Raw genomic sequence first — 21,515 nt, 5'->3', positions numbered from 1 at the left:
TTATTTTCGGAACTACCTATTTCCATTCCTTCTTCGTAACGACGACGTCATAAAATTTACTCATCTACTTACTTATTCTTCAAATTTGAATATTTTTCGTTCGTGTACGTGTACAGTATTAAGCACCTATTCCTCTAAATTTGTGCTTAATTTTTTTACCCTTGTAGTCCGTACATGCTCGTAAAGTGTTAATATTACATGTTAATCTATTTCGTAGGTACCACCTAATTATACTTTTTTTTCTCTTAAAAAAACACACACAAATTTTTAAATGAAAAAAACATCCGCTTTGCATGATATAAACCACAAACGTAGGTACCTATCAAGAATCATGCCCCCTCAAAAAAAAACTGACCACAGAATACAAAAAAATTGTATAAAAAAATTACCGCCTTTCCTTACTATAGTTATTACTGGCTGAGGTTTACGTATTGCAGCTTCTTAGAATTATTCCGGTGTATGGAATGTTAACCTGTTGTAAACAGAGCACGGTTTCTTATCAAATGTGCTAACTAGTTTACCTCAGTTATCGACGCGGTGCGGTTTAGTGTGGAGTTATCGTTGGATTTCCGTCGAATACGCGTTAAATCGAACGCGAATTCTCAATATTGCGTGATAAGGTAATTTCAATCGAATTATTATTCAAATTTTATCATCTACTCGTATTAAAAAGTTTTTCAGGTATGATTATTTCTTTAGCATAATCTAGGGTTTTGATTGGTTGTTTTTCGAGTGGTTTACCGATTGATAAGGGTAATACATACCAAAGTTGCCCACCGGTGGATTAATTTGTCAGCTTTAAGTTTACGCGTGCCACTCGAGGGGCAAATTTCTTAAGTATAAAATATGCACAAATTGCGCTATTGAATTTATCTTATTGATTGTCAAAACAACCAATTTGATTAATTACGACAACTTAATCAACTGCCAGGATTAAATTTGTGATTTGGTGACCTTATTTTGAGTGTCAAAAGGTATGATGGTGCTCGTCAGTGGCAAGAGTGCATTCCGAAAACAAAAATAAAGTCATTACAATTAATTCCTGCTAAGCACTTGTGTACCTACTTACTATGTAAATATTGCAATCATTCGCTATACACTCGTAGATATACGTTAGGTACAACCATAAGAGATAGTACACTGTCCTTGAACTTATAGTTCAACGGTAACAGTATTTAGTAGAACCATAGACGTAGACGTGATACCCACACTCTGCATAAATGCATTATACATATGTAGTACGATAGATAGGTACATCATCGTCGTCGTATTTCATCTCAATTGTTCTAAATACTTACCTACCTACTCCACTCTTCCTATAACATTGTCTAGAATTTCTGCATATTTATAACTACCCGGGGAAAAAAGTTCAAACTTGGCCATACATGATCATGTATGACGACTTCATACATGATCATACTAAAAAATTGTCCCCCACATGCTCATGTATGGATCATTTGTATGAAATTGCATGTTTTATATCATACATTTTATTCTATAATCTAGAAAAGTGTCTATAATCTGGAAAAATGTCTGAAATTCATTTATCCGCATTTGTCTTGCATTCTTAGCACATCTTATGTACTTATACCATTCAGCAAATCATCCCATATATTTTATACTGACAATATTTTTACTATAAAAATTCATACATTCTCGAATTTTAAGTATGATCATACATGTTCATGTTAAAAAAAATCCCCGTATTTACACATGATCATGGTTACACTAAATCATACTTGATCATACATGATCATATATGACATGTATGATCATATGGGGGACAATTTTGTAACATGAGCATGTATGGAAACTTCGGTTTATGTATGATCATGTATGCTCGAGTTCATCCACCATACATGATCATGTATGGCCAAGTTTGAACTTTTTTCCCCGGGTATACAGCTCGATATTTAATTAATCTGAAAAATTGATCAACTTTTAGCTCGAATGTTTGATATGGTAATTCTCAGGTGTTCCACTGACACAGGTACTCGGGTATTTTTATTTTCTCTTTATATGGATACTTGTTGAATGACTTTGACATAAAATCGCTAAAGTTATTTCCTATTTTATTGACTCAGTGAACTTTGAAAAAAAAACTGAATGATTCGTTGGAATTTTTTTTTTTTCGAAAAGTACAATTTTTATGAGTTTTCAGTAGCCTATGGTACGCTGATACGCGAATATCATGCTTTAAATAGGAAGCAGATTTGGATTTACGAGTATAGCGGTCGGTTAAAAACAGAGATCCGATTACTTGATAGCTTGTAATTATAATTTATAGTGGTAGGCCAGTTTTTGCTACGAACGTGATCATTTACACGTTAAGTGTAGGTAGATGAAGTTTTTTTTCTGCGTAAGAAGATCAAATTTTTTATGCCTTCTATTTCTGTTTGAGCTTTTTTTTTCTTAAAAATTTTGATTTTTATCCGTGTTATTAAGAGATCGGAGTGTTATAAAAAAATATTAGGTAATTGCTTAGCTACCTATTAAATAATAGTTTCAAGTTAATCTAATAGGTTTACAGACCAAGTAGGTGGGTATCTAATTTTTTGGGGCGAATCTTGCATTCCATCTTTTTTAATACACATCTTATTGAAATTTTCGTTGTAAACAAATTTTAATAGTTTTTACAAAATTAGGTACTAGGGAGCGTTATTTGCATGTTAATTTTTAGTAAGTATTTTGTAATCTAATTATTTGAAGTTCGCTTTTTATGTACGATTTATTTTTAAAATACAGGTAGTTTGAAAAATAATTACACCTACCTATCTATTTCAAACTGGGAGTAATTTTGGAACTATTTATACCCGGAAGCTTTTCGTGTTCCTTCGCTTTAATTTAAAGCTGAAAAAAAATTGAAAATTTATTCGCACGTGCACTGGATAAAAAATTGGCTGGTTTTTGTTTTTGTTTGTTCGATGTTTGAAACAATGAACATAGAATAAGTCTTCTTAAAAATCAAAGTCCTACGTAGTAGGTCGAGTCAATGTAGACCACTTTTTTGAAGTTCTCTTAGATAAAAGAAGGTCATTTTTTTCCCTCTTCCTTTAGATAGGTACGTAGAAAGTAGAAACGAAAAATTATGAAACAATTTTTTCATGGAAAAGGAGCGAGGGAGGAAGACTATAGAGGAGTCGGCACTGTCGGTGGCATAATTATTGCAATTCGATTACCATCGAAAACAATTTTTCATTTAATTCTGCTTTTCCTATGATTCAAAGGTTTCTAAAATCGAGTTGTTTAAAAAAAATTACCAGGTATCAGGAAAGTGAAAGCATTAATTAAAACTCTCTCGTAATGGTCTTTTTGAGTTAAGAAAATCACACCTAAAGAGGTTTATCCATCAGTTTTTGTCATTTTAATTAAAAAATATGAATTTCAATTTAATTTTAGAACATTAAAAAATTTCTTTCAGAAAGTTATATTTTACCCATTCGCTTTCTCAGCGATTAAAAAATTTGTAGAAAATGGCGTAAAAAATTTCCATAAATTTCCAATGTAACTTTTACAGCAGGTAGGTATAGTTATGAAAATTGTGAAAAGGATTGCTAAAAAAAAACAACGAATACTTAGAGGAAAATTTCAACAATTTTTCAAACGTTTCCAAGCATTTACGAACTACGCGTGTATTTTATTTTTACAGTTTTTCAGTTTTTTGATTTATCAGCATCAAATCATTATGCTCCTCCTCTCCCTATTCCTTCTTCAAACATGCGGGCTTGCATAATTTTTGAGATGAGGGCTTACTCTCGTCAAAATCTTACTAATATCTGAGAAATTGAAAAAATGGAATGTAATGTTTGTGCTTTTGAGATGTTTTGGTGAAATATTGGCGAAGTTACGTTTAAAATACATCAAGTGCGTTTGAATGCCTTACAACGGAGGTGTCTCAAACGCGGAGAGTTTTTTTTTGGGTTGGATCGAAAAAAATCGAAATAACATCCAAAAATACACCACAAGGTCAGATGTCAAATTCCGAGTTTCATTATCAGATTTTTGGCAAATTTTTGAATAATTTTTTTAAAGGCTCACTCCAACCTCACAAACCAAATCTACCCCCCCTTACGGGTATATTAATCTTGTAATTATAAACACCCCCCCACCCCTCAAAAAAAACTCCACGAAAAAAAATTTGATTAAATTGATATCGAAAGCAACCCATCTTATCAAAATCGATTGATGGTGGTTTTGAGCTGCTCTGAAGCATTCGGTGGATTTTTGGACTTTCCGGTTTTTCTAAAAATGACCATAAAGAGGGCAAAAATGGATTTCAACACTTATAAACTCACATTTATTATTTTGTGACTTTTCAGATCAATTTGGGCAAAAATTCAAAACTACTTTCCGTCTGTTCAAATCCATAGCCTACCTACCTACCTATTTTATTAGTGTTTTCAAAAACTGAAAAAATTGAAATGACGTTGAAGCTCTTAGGTGCTTCCAGAATAGTTTAAGAAGAGGACACCAATCGGTTTCTGAGGTAAAAATAATGCATACTCGGGTCTAAATCAAATTTTGCTTCTTATGCTAATATGTTCGTAAATGAGAAATTTTTTACATTTTTTCTCAAAAAATAGGTCACTGCTGTAGAAAATTTTGCATTTAATCTTGTGGACAGGGATTTTGAAAAATTTGTGCCTAAAATTTTGTTTGGTGTAGTTGTAAGTATTTATAACTTAATTGTCTTTTTTTCAAATAGGTACTCTCTCACCATAATTTTTTCAACACTTTAACAAATTATTATATTTTTTTTGAAATATAGCTATTGCTTTGCTTTATATACCTAATCTAAGTATTTTTTATTTTTTCATGATCAAAATCAAAACAAAAAAAAGAACACGTTAATTCTATTTCATCAATGGAAAAAAATTCAACTGAGGATCGATTCACCTATTTTGAAAAAATTATTCTGTTTTAAAAATTGTTTTATTTATTTATATTGTTTTGTAACAGTCTTCTTAATTGTTTACGTTGATAATCAATGATCACCATCATCTTCACCCTGAAAAAAAAAAAAAAAATATGAAAAAGGTGTATCAAGTGCCCCTAAGTATAAGGTATAAAAGTGGTCTACGAAATAATGCTGTCATACTTATGTAGAAATTTCTGGATAAAGTTTCCATTGATTACACAATTTTGATTCCATTGATATAGGTACCAAATTCATTTTGAGTTGAAAGTTACACACAAAAATTTGTAGCCTTCAAAGGTGCCCCGGAGGGGAGATTTGAGGCTTCAAACAGGGGACAGTTTCGAGAAAATTATAGTTTTTTGCTTCCTGTAACTATCTAACGTGTTTTAGGAAGCATTTTGAATTAGGTACTGCCAATTTCAAAAAATCGAAAAAATGTTCATATGTTTTTGGCTGCTTTTCTAGATTTTTTCTGAAATGGTCTAATGGTGGCCAAAAAAGTGGCACTATACCTTCGTTCCAAAATATTTTCCCAGTTTCAGGAATGATTTCTTTCAATATTTTGGCATAATATGCGAAACATTTGCGAAGAAAAAATTTCCAAAACACGAGTTCATCATCCAAAAACAATTTCGATTTGCAAATTTTCAACCGCTCAGTACCAACTGAAAACAGTTTCACGCAGAATTTGAAATACTTTCATTTGCGACTGGACTATTTTGTGGGTAACTTTCAACTCAAAATGAAGGTGTGTAAAATCCACAGACTCTTTTTTTTTTTTTAAATTTAATCAAAATTCATTAAAAATTCTCAAACTTGATCAAATTCAAATTCTTCATTCTGTGTCATGCTTATAATCATGGTAGCAAAAAATCGTCAATCTCCTAATCTTAAATACCCATTAAACACAGACGTACTACATGTACTTTATTTTATGAGCAATTAAATGCCACAAACAAAATCTAATTAGACGGTTCATAATCCACGTGGTTTTGTTAACCATTTTCTTGACGGTCTGCTGAACATATCATATAGCTACCTCTATGGGTAAATAAAATTATCAAAATACATATCTACATAAACTTTATCCATTTTAAATACCGCATAATAGATACCTATAGATATGCATATTTATACCTACTTATCCTTAACTCATCTTCATCGCCTTACCTATCTATATACGGAATTTCGGGCATCATTTCCAAGATCCTTTATTTAATACCAATCGTGACAATAGATTGTAAAACCGATCGAAAATAATGACTACGAATATCGGTTAAATTTACATATTCACACGTAGTACATTATACGTAGTAAGTAGTTCATGCACAGGTACAGGTAGTACATCTACATACATAGGTACATCCAACCATACCTGCAAATACACAACACGTCGTTCAGAACGTTTCGCCATTTTCATTAAGTATTAATGAGTCATTACTACCTATGTACTCTTCTTTACGAGTTCGCTTAGTATAACAATCGAAAAGTTACAAAAAAAAAAAAAAAAAAGGAAAAGAGAAATATTATACAGAATAGGAAAGGAAAAATAAAAAATAAACACGGTAAACAAATCAAATCGAGGAACAAGTGTCGCAGATTACTCGAACCGTAGCTAGATAGGTATTCAATACCTATCCATCTAATCCATTACCTTACATATGTAGATAACGATTATAAATAAAAATTGCGATACGTTTTCAAGGTCGGCATACAGTACGTACTTTTGTTAAAGAAGAAGAAGTAAAAAAAAAAAAAAACAGGCATTACATTTCCGAGTTGGTAGTACTACTAGGTACTTGATCCAGTAAAGCTTTCTTAAACATACGATGAAAAATCGTGTTGGTCAAAATGAAAAAAAAATTGAAACACGTGAAAAATTTGCGTCGTTATAAGTAGGTACGACATACCACTACCTATTTATTCATTAAGTTCATACCATATACCTCCGTAAATTAAATACCAACAATATAAATAAATCGTTGGCACGATACTTAAAAAAAATTAAAATTAAAAGATTCGTAATTTTCCACAAAATATACATATGTACTTAGGATGTATTCGCACTAGTACAGCATTATCGTAGCGTATAACTACCGTCATAGAGCAGCTAACTAACAATATAATTATGTCAAATATCGCTAAAATACATAGTCTCATCAAGGTCGTCCAATTAACGATTATTATCTGTATGTGTATAGCTAGGTAACCAGGTATATACCTCGATATAGTAGACATCGTAATTAAAACATAGGCCGGAAATCAACTGAACTGGCCTGCTTACTTCGTATGTAGGTACATCTACATACTCGTACTTGTACGTAATTATACTAACTCTTTGTCGCACCTTTCATTTTTATTCTATGCAAAAGACCTCAATGATGATCAACTCGATCATTAAATTCGCAATAGTGGAGACAAAAGTACATAATAATATGGGAAGACTCGAGTTTACACTTTCTACGTTCCTGCCACAAAAATGTATACGGAAAATGACCAATATAACAAGGTTAAAAGTATAACCTTATAATTAAAATTTATAACCAATTGGCTAAAAAAAATTTACCACTTGAAATTTGTAATTTTTGGTCATCCTCTAGGATCACTAGGTAGGTACTGCGGTTCCCTGTATTTAAACCGACATTTTTTCAACTCGTTGACCTTGTAATCTTTTTAGTTTTCCGTTTTCCATTCATTTTCTAATAGATAACTCGACTATACGATCAGATACATTAAAGATGGCAACTTGCAACGCAGTGGGCGACACCAAACCATAACATAAACTTGTATTGTACCGTGATAAGTTTCTGGTAAATTCCAGAAATCAGGTTTTTTAATTTTACAGAACTATTATAGGTTTGTTTATCTTATAACCTATATTTTTTTTGGTCAAATGAGGAGACAATTTAATTAGATAATTTAAACATATCAAGTTCAGTGAGTAGGTAATTTAACGATGATATTCGTCATTGTTGTGTTGATGATTAACGTTTTTACATGTTGATGACATTGATCGAGACGTGGAAATTTTACAACGATTATAATTTTTTTTGAAAAAGAAGAAACGAAAACAATAACCAACTGTTACGACGAGGTTATTCAATGCGGATGAACTTTGCGAATAGGGATTAAATATAGGTAAATATAAATCACAGGTCAATGTATCTATCATTTGAAAAAAAATCATAGGATGAGACTAATTACACGTCTTCCTTGCGTATTACGAGTACAAGACGAATGGAGGTAAATATATTATGTGTTCGAGAGAAACAGCAATCATATGTTTAGCTCTAGAAGTATTTGTAAAATTGATGATTAGTCATCATGAGATACACCTAACGTATATAGGTACTTGTCTAGTTGTCTATTTGAGTGATTTCCATTGATTACAATGTTGTTGGGGAAGTCTCGAAATCTAATGGAATTTTTTTTCAAAGGTGTTAGTTAAGTACCTATCTACCTCAATTAACGTTAGTCTGCGAAATTATTTCGTTTTTAATGGATATTTGGTCTAAGTTATTATGAAACTGCAGTGGTAGAATTTAGCATGTTTACTTGTAAAATCATAATGTCCACATGTTGTGATAATTATGTGAATTGTGATAGGGATAAACAAAGCGTTTCAGGCAATCTTGTAAATATAACTACATATAATATGTTTACAAGCTGTGAAATAGGCATTTTTGTAGGTACCATAATATGTTGAATCCAATTCCAAGGGTTTTGGGTGAACGGTAATTCGCTTTGAACCAGTTTAGAAGAATTAAGTACCATATCTGCAACTTTTTACGTCTAATTTTTTTATTGACGCAATGAGTGCATTTTTATTGTAGACTGAAAATTAAGTCAGATAGTTAATTGCAGAATGTGTAAGTTTTGACATTGAGAGTACAATAAACGGACAGAATAGGAAATTACGTTTTCGGCATTTTGATTAAAATTTTGAATTTGAAATAATTATACGAAATCTAGAACCTGATTTCAAATTTATTGCAAAGATTCAAAACGTGACGTAAGATGTGTTGCTCGGGTTCCCACGCTCGCGATTTTATCCAAAAACTCGTTTCGAGGTCAAGTCACCCCATTAGTTGAATAATCATCTTCATTTCTTCTCAAAAGTCGCTTGAGGGCATTGAGGAGAGCATTCTTTTTTACATTACTGATTTACAGTGAAATTAGATAATTTTGAGAGGCTCTAATTATTCCGAAAAGGAAATACCTACTTGATGATGATGGGTAATGTGTTTGCATCATCAGAAATGAAAAAATAATTCGAAGCATATTTGTTAAAAATTGTCAAAATGAGTTTGAATTTTTTAGTAAGCTCAATGAAATCAAAAGAGACCTCAAAATACACCACCAGCAAAAATCTTAGTTGTTAAAATTTATTTTTTGATTTTTGGTGAATTTTTAAACATTCAAATTTGGCCAATTTATTGTGAGAAAAAAATCAAAATTTGATCAAATTGACAAAAAAGGTTGAAGGTTTGTACCCTATTTTCAATTCCGGTGAATTTCGATAAATTTTTTTTCAAAAATAATCGTTGGAGAAAATTTGGACCTGTATAGGTGTAAAAAGATTTTGGAGTGCCTAATAAGTTGTTCGAAAAGGTTTCAAAGATGACAAAAATTCGAGTCTATAAGTCCTGAATTTCATTTTCATCTTACTTATACACAGTTTTTGAAAAACTGGAGCATTTAAAAATCTACTGGAGGCTCCAAAACGATTTGAAACCATCATCAATAAACTCGGAAGGTCAAGAATGGGGTACAAACTGAATTTCAGCCTCTCGTGTAACTTTGTTCAAATTTTGATTTTTTTTAATAGAAAAATTGGGCCCAAACCTGAATTTTTAAAAATTCGCCGAAAATTGAAAAATGACTTTCAGTTATTGAAATTTTTTCTGAAGGTGTATTCTGAGGTCCTCTTTTTATTCACATTTTTATCTGCTTCGAAAATTTTCTTGTTGATTGCAATACTTTCTGTAATGAGGATCGTTTTAAAATCTGAAAAAATAGTGCAAATTCATTCTTTGTGGGTACCTAACTTAACTAGTATTGATTAAGTACCAATTTTAAATTTCTTGCTTTTCCACGAAATAGGTAATAAATTTTGTTAAGAGAATGAAAACAATCCAAATTTTCACGTTCTTTTCCAAAAAAATAGTCTAAAAAATCTCGTCCCCCCCCCCAGAAAATACCAAAAAGCTCTTTTGCTGAAATTGTCTGTTTTGCTTTTCACCTAAATTTTTTTTGTTGCTAAAAATGGCAAAACTTTTTTCTTTCAATTTTGCCTAATATTTTAGAGATCCATCGCCTCCCCCCTCCCCAAAATCTTAGAATTACGGAACGAAAATTCCATTTTAGAAACCTTCTTTTATTAGTTCATGCGTTAATTACCTATCTTTTCAGAACTCAAATTGTGATCATAATGTATTACACTTCCATCTTCTCGAAAAGAGAGGTGTGCAAAAGAATTAAAGTCACCTAAAGATTTCAATTTCGAAAACGATTGTTCTTTTGCTATTCATTTTTTAAAAATTGACTCCCGCCAAAAAACCCTCCTGAATTTTAATTTTAAAAGTAATTAAAGATTTATGTTGCAATTTTTTTGAAAAATTACTCACCAGTCGCCATATTCAACTTTCATCTCCTCTTTTTTGCTTACAACCATCCAACCATGTTACTTTTAAAGGCAACAGAATGTTTAATTTGAAAGATCACTTTGGGTTTAAATTCTTACATTTTGTTCAAAAGTTCATCTTGATTTGAAAAAATTGAAAAAAAAAAATTTGAGAAGTGGTGAATTCAAAATGTAAAATTCAAAACTTCACGTCCCATTAAAAGTTTGCATTACTCGTATTTATTCAAGGGACGTGATGAAATTGAAACCAAAGATGTGAAAAATTCAAATTAAAAATATCTGATGTGTGCTTTTCCTCATCTTTCTGCCACAAATTTGCGATTTCCATATCCATTACATGTGGTACTTGCTCATGTTAACTAAGTGTAAAACCGCAAATATATTCAAGGAAACTAATCTTATTGACCAATGACAGATCCACCTCTAAACTCGTTCTCATTGTCGTATAATTTCGAATTATTTTCATCTGCTTTACCCATCTCTAAGCGACTTAACAAGATTAAATCAAAAATGGGGAATACCGGCGCTGATAATTTTCCTCATCTATCCTACTCGTGTGAATAACCTCAACGAAAGAACAACTGAAATCGAAATGATCGTGGTGTTTTTTTTTCTCGCATCGCCAACGACATAATTCCGACAATTTAGTCTACTGCTGCAGTTATCGCGTACCTACTACCTACCATGTATTAATTATGCTAATGAAAATATTAACTTGAATTATTAGCCCATTACCCGGCTACATAATGTAATGGAAGCTTTCGTGTCGCAGCTTTATACTCGTATGTATAGGTACGAGTAGAATTGAAAAAATGCAAATCACCGTAGTCATTACTTTTAACTAGGAAGCCTGTGGTATTGCGTAGAACTCGACCAAGCAATGGCATCGAGCGACTATATGATAGATTTCAATAGAAACTATAAAATCATCGTGTACTATTTGGTCATAAAATATATACGTACTTACATATTTCGTGCAAAGTAATTGTTTTTGTTTTCAAACGTAGTTTTGTACATCGGATTGTGTTCAAATTTCGTAATTCAAAATAGGTACATACCTACCTTATTCACCTTGATATCACTACGGCTGAAAAACTAAAAATTTGATTTTTCGTGAGAAAAATCACTAAAAAATCTAGTAAACTAATATCGTATTAGGTTCAAGGTCAACGATGTAAATTGACGCCGACCAGAACATGGTTTTGATTTTTTTCTTCTTACGTTGTATCCTCAAGATATAAATCTAATTGCTGTCCAAAAAATACGATGTTTTTATTACCTACCTTTTTTTTTAGGAAGTGCCTAACATAACACATATTACCTACCTACATATGATCGAAGGTAGTTTGTAAAGATTTCGTCAAAAAGTAGAGAAATGTGTGAATGACCGTGACTGATGGCGAAACGTTTACTTTTTTTATTATGTATTTATCGAGTTCGCATTGTTGAATAAATTACTTATGCAGGTACTCGTGAGTTGGAATCACGCTAATACGAATTTACCCACCTATTCCGATAGTTATTAAAACATTTTATTTACAGATTCACGAGACGTTGTATAACTTATAGGATCGCATTCCGTACGCATTTTATTCGCTAAATGATTTTTTAATGGTTCGGTGCCTTTTTGTGACAATTTGTTCGGCTGCACGTTACACTATAATGGGTCTGCGTTGTTCTATGCACGTATAAAAATGCCAGATTTTTTTTGTTTCACTCCTATACGAATTTAATTAAGCTTATTTTATTTTCTGTAACTTATGCCTCTGATATGTATTCTGGCGTTGGCAGTAGATTCTCTTTGCATTTCTCGTTATACTTAGTAGTAGGTATAGGTACTTAATGCATATTGTAGACAGGCTCCCTAAATAGCTGCGTTTTTTATTGCTGACTCAGACTGTCATCACCTTTCCCCTCGAAATGGTGAAAAAATTCGCGTGGCGGCGATTACCATCAAGAAAACGTCGCCACCGTCGTCGTAGTCGTCGCGTGAAATATACGATGTCATCGCTTTTTTAAACCACGTGTATTATAGTTTTTAAGAAAGAAAGTATTTTCTTTTTAAGGTGCTCATTTCGACTCGCTGGCTGTACACTTGGGAGTCATTTTTAGTCGAATTTTTTCTCTGCAGAAAATGCTGCAATCTATTGTGTCGGAGTAATTTGTGGCAGATGTAGAGAACGAAGGGTGGAAGAGAGGGGTGAGAGAGTAACAGGAGGGAAGTAGAACTTGCTTTTTGACCATTCCAATTTCTGAAAGTGACGCTATTTTTATTGTGAAAAAATGCTGATATGTAACACCAAAAAATTGTTTGTTAAAATTTCGAATGAGTTTGTATTTTTTTTCTTTCTTTGAAGCGAAGGAGAGTTGAAAATTGGTTCAAAATTAATAGGTACCTGGAGAGGTATAAAGGTATTTGTTTTGGGCTTGACTGGCAAAGCTCCGAAATGTCTGGAATTCGCAAAAATGAATTCGGTAGGTTCATATTATCTATAGGAACCAAAATTATAGCTTTTTAACTCAGTTAATCCGTTAACTCAAAAATCTAATACTTTCTGTCAATTTTCGCGTAATTTTGAAATTTAAAAAATTTTTCCAAAATTTGAAAAATGAACCTGTTCAGCTAGAATTTTGGGTTGGGAGTTTTTTTTTACATGTTCCTCTTTTCAAACTTTCAAGAATTTTTCCAATCTGAGGCGAAGGGCCGCGGCCGGTGTGGTTTTTTTGTGGAAAGTATCGATGATTCAGAGTTGGGTCATTCCACGTCAATTCGACCAAGAAGTGGTAAGGGGGGGGGGGGGTCGGCGATTTTTTAAAAATTTTTCCTGTGGAAAGGCCCTTTTGAAGGGATGACCAATGGCGCAAATTGCAGCCCTCTAGCATTTTTTTAAAAGCTGCTAGGGGGTGTCAAAGTTTTCAGTGAATTTGAAATATCATCTATTTCAGCAGTGGATGACTCGATAATCGCGATACCTACCAAAATGGAACTTTTCCCAATAGTTAGGGGTTTTGAAAGACTTTTTGGTGATATCATAAAAATCAGTGTTGCCACTTTTTTTCGTACGAAAAATTAGCTCGAAAGGTTTCAAAACATAGTTTTTATTTCGTTCAGACTCTCAAAAATTCCGAAAAAAATATATTATGGACAACTTTTTATGCTGAACAACTTTTTTTCATGTTTTAAATCAAAAAATCACATTTTTTCGCAAATTTTCAATTTTTTTAAATCGATAAAATTTTTCCCAATAAAATAAAATTCATTTTTTCTGGAATGCTTTATTTTTGAGATATTTAGGTACCTACCTACCTATAGCAACAATAATCACTTCATTATACGAATATTACACAACCGCCATCCGAACACAATAAAATTATCTATAACTTCCAAAAAATACTGTACCTATACTATACAGTTTATATCAAAAGGATCTGTAGTGGAGGCATTCGAAAAGATTCTTGAATTTTCTCACGGAATTGGGGGGTTTGCATTGAAAATATCGACTTACCTAATAATCGTTCTACTTGTTCTTATCTTAATTTTTTAGCAATCATCCATTCCTTTTAGCTAGAAACGAAATAGTCCGGCATATGACAATAGGAGTAATTGCACCCCCCCCGCCGATCCTCCGGGACAACATTTTTCTTAAAGGGGGCATCCTAAGGAACATTTTAGAGCAAACTTGCCAAAAAAAAGTTGGCCTTACTTACAAAATGGCGCCATTTTGATTGACAGGTCAGCCGAAATTGCAGATTTTGCGTTTTAATATAGGACTTGCACGAACTTTTTCAAACTTTACAGAGGTAGATCGAAAGATCATGCAAAAATTTATCACCTGCCAAAATTTCAAGCGCTAACGTGCGTTTTTCGATTTTTGGTGAATTTTTAAAAATCGAATTTAGGCCAAAAATGAGGGAAAAAAATCAAAATTTTACCAAATTGACCAAGAAAGCTGAAATTTGGAATATACCCTATTTTCGACATGTCAAATCGATTGGAAACGGTTTCAACCCGTTTTGAGCAGTTCTGGAGCCTCCAGCAGATTTTTGAAACTCGAAATTCCCACAAAATTCCATCAAATTGGAGTTGTAAAGCTAAAATTTATTCTAAAAACCAATTTCAATACGCTACGAAGTACTGCAGGTGAATTTCAAGTCTTTTGGATCCTCCAGCGACTTTTTGAAAATTCCTGAAGCCTCCACCAGATTTTTGAAACTTTAAATTTTTACAAAATTTCATCAAATGAAGATGGAAATCTGAAATTTACTCTACACCCAATTTTAACACCCTCTGAAGACGACTTCAAGTGGGTTCAAGTCATTTTAGGGCCTCCAGCGACTTTTTTGAAAATTACTGGAGCCTCCAGTAGATTTTTGAAACTTGTTTGATGGAATTTTGTGGGAATTTCGAGTTTCAAAAATCTGCTGGAGGCTCCAGAACTGCTCAAAACCGATTGAAACCGTTCCCAATCGATTTGGCATGTCGAAAATAGGGTATATCCCAAATTTCAGCTTTCTTGGTCAATTTGGTAAAATTTTGATTTTTTTCCTTATTTTTGGCCTAAATTCGATTTTCAAAAATTTACCAAAAATCGAAAAAACGCACTTTAGCACTTGAAATTTTGGCAGGTGATAAATTTTTGCATGATCTTTCGATCTACCTTTGTAAGGTTTGAAAAAGTTCGTGCAAGTCCTATATTAAAATGCAAAATCTTCTATTTCGGCTGACCTGAAAATCAAAATGGCCGCCATTTTGTAAGTAAGGCCAACTTTTTTTTTGGCAACTTTGCTTTAAAATGTTCCTTAGGATGTCACCTTTAAGAAAAATGTTGTCCCGGAGGATCGGCGGGGGGGGGGGGGTGCAATTACTCCTATTGTCATATGCCGGACTAAAAGAAAGAGTGGACCAGCCTAGTCTAGAAAAGCTCCCTTATCCAGTTCAATAACGCTAGGTTTACATTACCTACAATTAGGTATATTTGTAATGAACTTGAATGGGTTTAATAAATTTTATAGGTAGGCATGTGTAACCACTCAGGTACTACATCGAAATGTGTATGCCATGATAATGCACGTCTTTTTGACTATGATTACCTACCTACCTACCTACCTACCTACCTACCTACCTACCTACCTACCTACCTACCATTTTGAATATTTTGTCATACGAAACAATTTTACCTACCTACAGTCGTGCAATTTTATTTGTCGTATAATCTTCTTTTTTTTTTATCATGCAATAACGTATCTATTAATGTCTTTTTGTATCGTGAGTAGATTACTTGTCATTTTGAGCTGTTTTTTTTTTTTTGTCGGACATTCACCCTTTTTTGTCATATCCAATTAAAAACTACATAGGTACATATTAAAAAAGTACGAAAATCTACGTGTTCCCCAAAACGCGATTTTTAGGGTTTTTAGGCAGTCTCCGTCTGTTTTAAACCGATTAATTTGAAACTGGGCGTGAGAGTAAATTGAGAATAAAGACCCTCAATTTTTTCAATTTTTTTTTAGCCCAACAGCGATCCTAAAATCTACTTTGAAGGCTTCAAAGCAATGTGGATTATTTATTTCTGAAAGAAAGAGAGAACAAAAAATGTAATTTACAGATGTCAAATTTTAGGGCAAAAATAAATGAATATATTCTGAAAGAAAAAAAAAACACGAAGCAGAGAATATTCATAAAAACTTTAAATCCGAATGATTCACGAAAAACTTATAGATCTAATGTATTAAAGACAGATCGTAATTAATTCTAATTTTTAAATCTGAGTAGGTATGACTTTTAGAATTTTCAACTTTTTATCGGTTAGGTAACTAAGTATTTTCTTTCTCCTTTTCCAACATTCTTGGTAGCCTTGAATTTTCGCATATATTTACCTATTCCAATTATACATAGCTCGGCAATTTAAAAATTTCTCAGATGAAGCAAAAATGACACTTTAACATAAGATTAAATGGTAGTCTATTTCTTCAAGGTTCCAATAATTTTGAAGGATACATATAAGCGCAAAATTGAAGAAATTCGGCCAAAAGCTGTAACGCTGTTCACAGTGTTCACTTTTTTATAGTCTTCGGTATGCGGGCAAAGGAAGAAAGCTGTTTTATGCAAATGGCTTAAAACATGAGATTTTATTACCTAAGTACCTAATTTAAGATTTATTCGTTAGCATATGGAATTATCATTTTAACCGATTCTGAATATATAACCTTCTCGTGACCTGTTCATTTTTGTGATTTTGCTGCCAATAAGATGTAAAAATTTTCAAATTACCGATTTACTATTTTATTCAACCATATGGAGCTGTAAAAATAAAGAATGAAAGAAAGAAAAAAAATTGTACTTAAGCATGTCTGTCTGCGAAATTTATGTAAATTGAAAATTGTAACGGGATTCTTTCATTTTTTCCCCTTTTTTCAAGTATAGGTATCTACTCGATTCGTTGATATTTTTATACTCACGATTCACGATTGGGTACATACTTTTTTGTTCTTTAGTTGATCGAGTTTCTAGAAGGTTTTACGTAGAGTGCGCCATCGTTACGTATCCTTGACTAAATATAATTCAGCTTAAAAAGTTTTAAAAGGTGCGTGTATGATATTTATTTGATTATAATGTACCTAGTATAAAAAATGAATAGAAACCGAAGAATGAAATAATGGTTTTTATGATGCTGAGTCAGCCTATGAATCAGCAATTTTCCAATGTACCTACCATATAGGTAAACAGTTTTTGTCGCAGCCTTGATCTTGGCTCAGTTTCCATTAGGTGTAGATCTGTGGGTACGAATTCCACTTTCATATCTTTAATGATTTATTTCATTTTAAAGACTTGGAACGAGAGTGAGTAATTTAGTCGTTAGGGTTTCCTTTATTTTTTTTTCTCATTTTGATCAGTCGTCTAATTCATTCACGCATCTACGTAATTAAAGTTATTGAAAACTGTGTTTGTAACGAATCATATAACTTGGTTGAAAGTAGATAATTATTGATGATTCTTGTGACGTAAGTTCATTTTTTTGACCTCCTTTTTCTATTTTAACTACTTATCTTTGTTTAATGTATTTGCATATACTATTACGGTGTGGGTGCTTTATTCGGTTTTTGGTAGATAGGTACCCACCTAATTATAAAATGTGTTAAAGTCATTACTGCAGCTCGTTGAATCTTTGAGGGTTTTAGCTATTCAGGTTGGTTCAAGTTTAATTAGGTTTTATTGAGCCTCGTTAAAGTTCTTTGGAGTCCTTACGATGCATCGTTGGGGTTCGTTGGATGGAGACGATGGAGTCTTAAGGATGAGTGAAATTCGTCGGGGCTTTTCGAATTTCGTTCAACTTTATTCAACTTCGTTAGGGTTCTTCGGGGTTCATCATGTGTTGTATTCGTTGAGAAGGTTTCGTTGCAGTCTTGCGGTTAGGACGTTTTGGAGCTCGTTAGACTTCATTCAAGTTAGTTGGGTTCTTTGGGGTTCATTATGATTTCGTTGAAGTGTGTTAAGGCTCGCTGGAGTCTTTGGGATTTGTTGAGGCCCCATCCTTTCACAATCAAATAATATTCCGAAGTTGGAATTATTTTTCCAAGTTTTTCTATATTTTTGAATTTTGACAGTATATTTAATTAACTATTTTGTGCTAAAATTGAATATCCGATTCAATCGGTGGATAAACTAATACCTACCTAGGTACATCTATTTAAAATTTTATCGTATTTTTTCATAAAATCTGTACGAAAGAAATAATAGCGAACCATTCAAAGTTAATATGTTGGTTTTATTTTTCAACAGATCTCTCGAATATTTTTCTGATATAACCACAAAGCACCCACTTTTTTTTAATGAATCGAAAGACAATTTAAGATGACGCATGGGAATCTCAGAATTTGAAATTATAATACACTTATTAGTGAGATAGGTATACTTATCATACTTATGTACTGTTTAAAGCCTGGTACAGGAAATATCCTAAAACCGCAAAACGTGAAAAGCATGGGTGAAGGTGAACTAATGGTGTTAAATGAGTTCGGTAATTTTATTGTTTTTTCATTCTTGGAAATTGAAAATTTGGAAAAATGCCATTTTATACAGCAAACGACTAGCCACGCGTTGCTGAACGCACTAATTTAACATGGGAGAAAGTTCATTGTTGAAATTCGACTTGTACAATATGAACTCATAGTTTGAAAACTTAATTACCTATCTTATTTCTGGATGTAACCAAACGTATAGGTAGATATAGTGGTAAAGCTGCGAAACGCGATTCAGACTTTTTCTACACTTACCATTCGTATAGGTACCTTTGCTTGGTATAATGGAAAGTATCACGTTGCAGATTACATCCCTCGTTCTCTGTTAACAAATTAAATTTTCTTCAGTATAGGTACCTAGTTCGATAAATCGATAGGTTAATCTTACTTTTATACTTAAAGCTATAGTTTTCACGCGTATGCATGTGTGTGTGAGTAACATAAGTTTTGACCTGTAAAATTCGCAGGCGGCTGGGTTAATTAATCTTATAAGTATTTTCGCGTGTGGCATTTCACGTCGAAATTTAATCTCTTTTTAGTCTGAAGAATGTATACATACAAGGTGTTAATCTCTATACTTTCCAGTACCTACCTACCTACCTACCTACCAAAGATTTATAGTAGGTAAAAGTATAGATATAAGTAGACAATTAGCTTGTCTCAGATTTTATTAGGGCTATTTTCTCGTACGTCATCGTTAAAGTTGCCCGAGTCACTAATTTAGAAACAACTATAAAGTACTTATGCCTAACTATAGACGTAAGCTTCATCGTTGAAAGAAAAATTTTTTTTCGAAGAATTAGATACACTTTTTACCCCTTGTTTACCTTGAAAAGTGTACTGATATTTGTACGTCAGACGAGTAAAACGTGGTTTCGCTCTTGATAGCTGAGATTCACTAATGATAATTCAACCAAAGACGTCATAGCCACACATACACAGCTCACAGCTCCGCTTGATGGGACACCCCCACCCCTCCCCCCTCATTTCAATAGGTGTGATGAATTAATGAGAAAAAAATTCGTATCATCAATTTTTAAGTGTATTATGCATTTTTGATGAGAATTTTAAACCTTGGAAATTATAAATTTCAAGTGTGCGTAGACGTGCTTACTTTTGTTGGTAAGTACGAGTACATACGTACGTAAGTACAACATTGCGTAATTATTATATTTTTATGAGGAGTCATCGTTTAATTCGAATTGTCGTTCGAGTTGTTCTACTAGCTATTGTGTAACGAATGTGGCGGAAACTTGACAAAAAAAAATGAAATTCAAAGGGAAAATTATTAAAACAAGTAAAATTAATTAGTGTCCGAACAGTTGTAAAAATCTCATTGGCGGTTATTGTTTGATCTTGGAAGTACGTACATACCTACTTAACATACTAGTATGCACTTGGGAAAATGCAGTTGCACGTATGTTGCACCTATGTACTTATACTGGTGTTTATTTTCACGAGAGTTGCAATAACCAGTTCGTTTGGATTTTAATTTTTACTCGGGGATTTCTCTTGATCTTCTAGATTCCGGGAAAATTTTATTTCGATGGTGTGAACGAGTTTGGTCGGGAAAGGCCTAAAGTGAACGAGAATGTTGAATGATTCAATACCCGAGTACGTAGGCTGATCTAGAGCGACGTTAATTGTGGCAGGTTTAGCTGACAAGGTGTATTCACTCGTGTTTTTTTCCGGACGGACGTGACCAAGATCACGAGATGAAAAACGAATAAGGTTGTATAAGTCACGTGCATTGAATGTATTTGCACAGTATATGCTTTAACTGGACCAATTGCATCCAAAAATGAATTGAATTTTGATTCTTTTTTTCAAAAATGTTGAATTTCTCAGCTGCTACCAAAGACATCCCAAAGAAAAAATACAATAGACAATAGTATTTTAACTGGGAGTTCAAAAATGGTTTCAATCTGTCAATAATCGAGGGAAATATGTCCTAAAATCTCTCACAAGGGAACTACCTGAACCGGCAGAAACAAAAATGAACGGATCAAAGCTAGATTGAAAGGGGACTACCTCAGGACCCCAAATCCAAAATTTCAAGTGCTGAAGATGATTTCTCGATTTTTGGTGAATTTTTGAAAATTGAAAAATCCAAAAAATTATCAATTGGACCAAAAATAGAAAATATTGATGAAAATTGAAATTTTCTCGGGAAGTAGTTCAGATGGCGTCCCTAACTCATTTACAACTATCGAAATTCGCAAAACCTCAATTCCAGTCATTCTGGAGCCTCCAGCGATTTTTTATCATTTCTCCAGAAACTTGAAGCAGCTCTGGAAGGGCTAAAAATCAACTTCAGCACAAATCACTTTATTTGGGGCCTATGTGGGTTGTCTTTAACCAATTTTTGAGGTTGTCGCGAAAATCGGCGTCAGCCGGTTCAGATGTGTTGCCCATTGGAAAAAAAATTTGAAAATGTTAAATATTCCATCTTTTGCGATGCTACCTATCCGAAATCGAGCTTCGACCTATTTTTGACGTTCCAAATAGGTAAAGCCCCCATTTCGACCATTCTGGAGCCTCTAGTGATTTTTTATCATTCCTCCAGAAACTTGAAATAGCTCTGGAAGGGCTAAAAATCAACTTCAGCACAAATCACTCTATTTGGGGCCTATGTGGGTTGCCTTTAACCAATTTTTGGGGTTGTCGCGAAAATCGGCGTCTGCCGGTTCAGATGTGTATTTTGCCCATTATTGACTTACACTTGTGCAGTACCAAGCAGGCACACATGTACTTTCTTTGGAAAAAACCACATGTTGGAGCTTGAATAAGGATAGGTAGCATCACAATAGATGGAATATTGAACAATTAAACATTTTCAAATTTTGTGTTTTTCATTGCGCAAGTCAATGGACAAAATACACATCTGAACTGGCAGACGCCGATTTTCGCGACAACCTCAAAAATTGGTTAAAG

General features: G+C 33.1%; 1 protein-coding gene and 1 long non-coding RNA gene across 4 annotated transcripts in view; one reads left to right on the top strand and one right to left on the bottom strand.

Moving 5' to 3' along the window:
* Positions 1 to 463: 463 nt before the first annotated feature.
* Positions 464 to 21,515, top strand: part of LOC135846291 (alpha-tocopherol transfer protein-like) — a 33,114-nt gene continuing 12,062 nt past the window's right edge. Inside the window, exon 1 of one of the 3 annotated variants that reach the window (XM_065365291.1) lies at positions 464 to 620. The gene's annotated coding sequence lies outside the window, so the exon portion shown is untranslated. Of the gene's footprint in view, positions 621 to 656; positions 682 to 17,413; positions 17,565 to 21,515 lie in introns of those variants that run through there. The other 2 variants (XM_065365293.1, XM_065365292.1) reach the window with 2 other exon arrangements.
* On the bottom strand, positions 4,911 to 6,706 carry LOC135846292 (uncharacterized). Its single transcript, XR_010558942.1, has 2 exons — positions 6,089 to 6,706; positions 4,911 to 5,008 (listed from the first exon to the last, which is right to left on the bottom strand). It is a non-coding gene; the product is annotated as an uncharacterized LOC135846292 (long non-coding RNA).

This window comes from Planococcus citri, chromosome 5 (genome assembly GCF_950023065.1).
Source record: "Planococcus citri chromosome 5, ihPlaCitr1.1, whole genome shotgun sequence".
Lineage (NCBI taxonomy): Eukaryota > Metazoa > Arthropoda > Insecta > Hemiptera > Pseudococcidae > Planococcus > Planococcus citri.
The sequence above is the reverse complement of the archived record's forward strand: the minus strand, read 5'-3'. Positions and strand labels throughout refer to the sequence as shown.